General features: G+C 32.5%; 1 pseudogene; it reads left to right on the top strand.

The window, feature by feature from the left end:
* Window positions 1-4369: 4369 nt before the first annotated feature.
* LOC120187575 lies at window positions 4370-5151 on the top strand (annotated as a pseudogene).
* The last annotated feature ends 1839 nt before the right edge of the window (window positions 5152-6990 follow it).

Genomic DNA, 6990 nt, shown 5'->3' on the forward strand with positions numbered 1-6990 from the left:
CTACAGTTTTATCTTGGATATCCCATTTTGAAGCACTATACCATAAAGCTCATAATCTTTCTCACCTAAGAGTTTTTGGTTGTTTAGTATATGCTACAAACAAAAGTTATCACGATAAGTTTTTAGCCAAAGCTATTCTTTCCATTTTTGGGCTATTCTAGTACTAAAAAGGGGATACATTTTATTTAACTTATCCACTAAATCTTTTTTTATTAATAGAGATGTAATCTTCCATGAGCATGTTTTCCCTTTCTCATTTCTAACATCTGAATCTTCTTTTTCCCTGTTCAATCTACTGTTGCAGATTTTACTTTACCCACTTTACCTTTTGACCCTCATAATTCATCACATACTTTACCTGTTAGCAGTCATGCTCAACTTTTATTACCTTCACCTCATGATTCACTCTCACCTAACAATTGTTCACATAGTACTTTATCACCTACTACTTCATCCCCTCATAATAATTCATCACCTGTCTCCACTACTCCCAGTGTGTCACCAGCTCCTTTGTTCTTTTTCTTTGCCTACTAGGTAGTCTAATCTTAAGTCTAAACTATCGAATTGGTTGAACGATTTTTTTACACTTACCAATCCACCATTCCTTCAAATGGTTATATCAAATTTCACATTAGATTTCTTATTCTCGTCTCCTTGTTCATAATCAAATTTATCTCTTCTACACATTTACTTGAGCCAAAATCTTATAATGATCCATTAAAGATGCTTTATGGGTTCATGTCATGAATGATGAAATACTTGCTCTTAAGACAAACAAGATTTGGTTTGTTGTAGATTTACCTCCAGGGAAAATTTCGATTGGATGCAAGTGGGTGTAAAAAATGAAGTTCAAAGTATCTGGAGAAGTGAAACGTTTTAAAGCTGACTTATGGCAAAAGGCTACAATCAGCTGGAGGGCTTTGATTTTGTATATACCTTCTCCTTGGTTGCCAAGATCACTACTGTACAGTTTATCATTGCTTTAGCCTCCATGTTTGACTGTCCTTTGTACCAAGCGTTTTTACAAGGATACCTATTTGATGAGGTTTATATAACACTGCCTGAAAGATTTTGCAGCCAGGGGAAACACATGGTTTGCAAGCTGAAGAAGTCTCTGAATGGACTAAAACATGCCTATAGACAATGGAATATGAAGTTGGCAAAGGCATTAATTGCAACAAGTTATAGTCAGAGCCAGTTTAATTACTCTTTCTTTACTAAGAAACAAGGTTATGCAATTATAATTTTATTGGTGTATGTGGACGATCTATTGATAACATGAAATGATAAAAGTATGATAGAATAATTGAAAAGTATCATTCTTCATAAGAACTTCAAGAAGAACGACTTGGGGAATTTGAAATATTTTCTAGGCTTGAAAGTTTTGAGATCGAAGCAAGGGATTGTTCTGAAGTAGCATAACTATGCTTTAGAGTTTATCGAAAGCACTGGTTTAGAGGGAGCAAAACCAACATCTACACCTTTGGAACCAAACTATAAGATGACTTCAGTAGAGTATAATGAAGCAATGCAACAAGGAAGTAATGAACTTTTGGCAGACATAACTATGTATCAAAAACTTATTAGGAAACTGGTTTGCTTAACAAATGCAAGGCATGTCATCACTTTTGTAGTGGATCACTTTGAGTCAATTCATGCACCAACCAAAGAATATGTATTTTGAGGTTGTACTTAGAGTAGTCTGATACATTAAGAAGAATCCTGGACAAGGGATTTTTATGAGTAAAGGGGGAACTTGTCAGCTGAAAGCATATTGAAATTCTGATTAGGTAGCTTGTATAATGACCCAAAGATCAGTAAGTGGGTTCTTTGTGACATTTGGAGGTTCTCTAGTCTCTTAGAAGTTCAAGAAGCAGACCACTATGGCATGCTCTTATGCTGAAGTGGAATATAGAAGCATGATATCAACAATAGCAGAAATTGTGTGGTATAAAGGTCTGATGGAGGAATTTGATCAGAAGAAAGAACAACCAACAAAGTTGTTTTGTGATAATAAGGTTGATATTCAAATAGCAGCAAATTCAATGTTACATGAAAGAACGGAACACATCGAGGTTGATTGTCATTTTGTTATGTACAAGATTTGAGAAGGTTTGATAGAAACAAATCATGTGCCTACAATAGAGTAACTAGCTGATATCACGACTAAAGGACTTAGAGTGCATCAACATGAATATCTCTTATCCAAGTTGGGGTTAAAGATGTGTTACACCTACCAATTGAGGGGTATTGTTGAGAGTGAAAATTCTTGTTAGCAGTAGAAGTTGATTTGTTAGCATATAGTTAGTTAAAAGATCAGTTAATCATACTTGTGTATAAATGACTAGCCTTGTAAAATTATTGTAAGAGGATGTGAAATAAATGTGAAGTATTTTTTTATATCAATCTCTTTACTTTTCAACACTTGCTAGGGCTGGACCAAAGCTTGTGCATGGCTCTAACTTGAGCCATTGTTCCAGTTGGGAGAATGTTGTTAGGTCACTTGGAACGAGTTGAGCAATTTGGGTTGAGAGTGTAAACGAGTCGGGTTTGAATAAAATGGTTAAAGTAATTTGGGTTTAAGGTACTCATTTAACCCCTGAAATCAAACTCTACAATTTCCTAAATTTACACCATTTGATAAATGAGAAATTTTATTATAACGAAAATCATAATTTGATATTACATGCATTTCGGTTGCAAAATGCAAAGTACTTCAAAGCTAAATATTTTTGGAATGGTGATAGTTTTGATGCTAAAAATATAGTCTAGAGTGGTTTGAGATGGGGATGGAGCTTTAATTAAGGCTTTCATTCACCCTATGAGTTGTATCCTATCATGATAACGGGTATGAAAGAGATGAAGATAAATGGAAGTTTTTGATGCCTCGGGTTAGCCCAAATGATGCAAATTGTATTTTTCATACCCCACGGCTCCTAACAACCCAATTTTGCATTGGGTAAAGTACACAAATGGTCCTTTGGATATAGAGTGTAACTTTGTTGAGTCCACTGACTATTAAAAGTTACAAAATGGTCCATTTACTATACGTTATTATTTTGTTGAGTCCCTCGACTATTAAAAGTTACAAAATGGTCACATTACAATTCATATGTTCTAAACTCTTCATTTTCTATTAAAAAGTTGATTGCAACTGAGCTGAACGTTAACCTATTAAATGTGATATGATAAAATCTAATCCTAAAATCTCAAATGACTACTATATCTCAATTATTGGTTATTGTCCAGCTTAAACTGTCATTAATTTTTGACGAAAAAAGACAAGTTTGAAACATATTAATAGTTGGGTGACCATTTTGTAACTTTTAATAGTTGAATGACTAAACAAAACAACACTCTATAATCAAGGGACCATTTTGTATTTTTTAATAATTAGGGTACTCAAGAAAGTAACACTCTATAATTGGAGGATAATTTGTGTACTTTACCCTTTTTTAGTTCTCTTCTCAATGAAAAACGCTTACAAATCGGCACTTAGTGTTAGCTACAACGCCATTGATGCCCCATCGCATTTAGTTTGGTTCTTTCCCACATAAATGCAAGAACTTTAGGGGATTCCTCTTAATCCAATATGCAGTAAAGGCAAGTCGAGTCTTTAGATGATGCTTTACTTGAATGTTTGTGTTGCAGTTGGATCCACTCTGATGTTTGGGAGATTAGTTTTACTACACTCTACTCTTGGCAACTTGATTTGTGACAAAATATGTGTGTTTCATTATGAAGTAGTACATGATTTCATGGAAACTTGTAGGAAAGGATGTGTCGGCTAACCACATATGTTGCTAAAGCTTTATTATTACAGTGGCAGGCTCCAACCACATTTTTTAGTCAGTTTCAGCCGCACTCTAATGTGGTTCCTAACCACATAGTCTCTTATGCATTAAATTGAAATGTAATATTGTAACAAAAAAATGTAATATAAAAACAGTAAAACATTGAAACTGATGGGAATGTGACAGAATAGAAATATTTTTAATTTTTGCTAAAGATGATAACTAATGACCCATGTTCAACAAAAAGAACACTAAAGACCAAACACATATTGTGTATAAAATATAAATTCTAGATCTTTCAACGATCTAGAAATAAAAAAATAAGGATCTAAAATTTTTATAATCACCATTTTAAAATAATAGATATGTAATTTTTTTTATTTTTTATTCTCCTTAATAAATTAAATCAAATTAAATAAATTTCCCAAGATAAATGGTATGTAGATGCTCCCTTTAAGTGATCATAAATCCACACCTGCCTTCAACACATGTGAATTTTTTTTTTTAAATCAAACGTGTGATTAATTAAGTTAATGATCGTCATACTAGCTTAAGAAAGAGCAGCAACACAGTTAATGGCATTATCCACCTCTCTCAAACCAATTTCCTCCATCAACTTGCCCGAACATCGCAGAGTTTTAGGTTCTAATTTCTCATATTCAAAGCCTTTCCAGTTCCATGGCTTCAACGTCTCATCAAGATCCTCTAAGCCCTTCACCACCACAGCCTTCTTCTTCAACAAAAGCAAGCTGGCCGAATCAGTTACTCCCAAACCTAGTAAGTACAATTACACCTTGTTCCTTTTTTTATTTTTCGAGCTTGTGATTGATTTTGATGATCGGGTTTTCAGCCAAAATTCAAGAGCTACACGTTTATGAACTCAACGAGAGAGACATGAACATTGTTGGGGTTTTGAAACTGAGCAAAAAACCAGTAAACTCACTGGGTGACCTTGTTCTTTTCACTAACAAGCTCTACTCCAGAGATCTACAAAAAAGGATCGGCATATCGGATAGACTCTGTGTGCTGATCCAACACGTTCTCGAGAAAAAAGACGATCGATATAAAGCCATTTACAGCTTCTACGACCATTTAGCTGTACAAGGACCCTATCTAACCTATGTGATACTTGGCAGTGACGGGAGAGTCTGAGATTTTTCAAGGAGCCTACGGCCAACAGAAGTTACATCAGATCATTTTCCCCATGAAACTATTTTATTCTTTCTACTTGAAAGGTATACCCGATTTGCCAACTGAGCTTCTAGAGAATCCAGTGCCACCGTCGCACGTCGTCGAGCCCTCCACGGCTGCTAAGGCGACGGAACCTCATGTTACTATCCCTAATTTTACCAAGTGATCATAAAGACCAGAACTTTATAATGACAATTGTTTTAATTTTAATATTTATGTTTCGGATTTGTTATGTTAATGTTTGAACAGTGTGAGTTTAGAAACACTTTCTATACGTTATATGCAATGTTGTGATGTGTTTAGGACCAACAGAATGATGTATGAGTGAATTTTTGAAATATTAAAAATAAAATAAATAAAATATAAAATATTAATAAAAATAAAAAGTAATAAAAAGTAATAAAATATATTATAGTTAAAAAAATAATTGTTATTTGTCATTCTATTCCATTCATCTCTAGTTGTGTTACAATACATAATGGTAGTAGATTATTTGGCAGCCAATACAAATACATATGAGATGGTGTGTTGACTCATTTATACTTGAATAGTTTCATTGCTTTGTTTGGTATTATTTTAGAAATTGATTTAAAAAATGATGTAAAAAAGTATTTTTAAAAGTGTTTTTAAAAAGTATTTTTGAGAGGTTTTAAAAAGTAAAAAGTAAAATTTAATTATTTGATATTGCTATTAAATAGTGATTTTAAACAGATAAAATGTTGATTGTAAATATTATGTTGTAAATTGAAAATATAATATTTTAATTATATTCACACTTATTAATGCTATGATATTTGAATTATATCAACTTAAACTATAATAAAAATATAACAATATAAAAATATTTGACGATAATACATTAATAATATATAAATATGAAATATTTTATTAAAAATAATGTTATCATTATTTTTTAACATTATTACGGAATAATAATTTAAATATTTATTTTGACAAAAAATAATATATTACTAAGGTAAAAAAAATCTTCAAAGTTATATAAATTTATAAGTAATAATCAATTTGAACATTAATAAAGAATAATTAATAAAAGAATCATAAATTTATGTTTATTAATTTGAAAACCAATTAAAATTAAATAATTAAGAATAAAAATATAATTTCGTCTTAAAAGTGATTTTCACTACAAAATTAGAAATTTAAACTTTTAAGACTGTAAAATTTATTTTTCTAGCCATAATTTAAAAGGATAAACTACTTAAATACCATCAACCTTTAAGCGTTGACTCGTTTATACCACAAACGTTTTAATTTTGTCAATTTTAACACTAACATTTACTTTTAAGTGTAATTATACCACTCTGCCTTTAATGATTTAACGACACGATGACATGGTAGCTCTGCACCGTGACGTTGCTAACGTGGATGTCTTACCAAAACAATGTCGTTTTGACACAACTATTTTGGTGCTCAATAAACACAAAACGTCGTTGTTTTGCTTGAAAAAAATATTGAAATATTGTGGTTGAGGGGATTTGAACCTTAAACCCATAAAAATGGATCTTAATGCTTAACCATTAGGATACCTTAAATATGATCTTCACGTATAACGTGAATCTACCTGGTAAAGTGGAGGGTACGTCAATTTACGCAAACGGGACACTCGAGTAGTTCATGGCCATCTTTGGTCGACGTCGATCCCAGATTCCCACATAAACCAGTTGCACCTTTTCTTAAAGAGGAACCTCTTAAATCGGCATTCGAAGTTGCCGTATCGTAATCGGAGAACGTGAGACGGGACTCGATCATCTCTTTGAAGATACCACCACCACGCGCCGTAATTCTAGCATTAAACGTTAATGCCAGCAAACAACAAACACTCGTTATTAGATCTCGTATAGCAGCAAAACTATGCACAAGGAAAGAAAAGGGACGAATCTGACCCTAACTTGAAACTGGCAACCAAAATTGAAAAGAAACAGAAAAAATAAAAACTGAAAGAACCCAAAAATGGTAAATTTATTAGCATATCAAACATTCGATA

The sequence above is a fragment of the Hibiscus syriacus genome, unplaced genomic scaffold (assembly GCF_006381635.1).
Source record: "Hibiscus syriacus cultivar Baekdansim isolate YM2019G1 unplaced genomic scaffold, ASM638163v2 tig00113725_pilon, whole genome shotgun sequence".
Lineage (NCBI taxonomy): Eukaryota > Viridiplantae > Streptophyta > Magnoliopsida > Malvales > Malvaceae > Hibiscus > Hibiscus syriacus.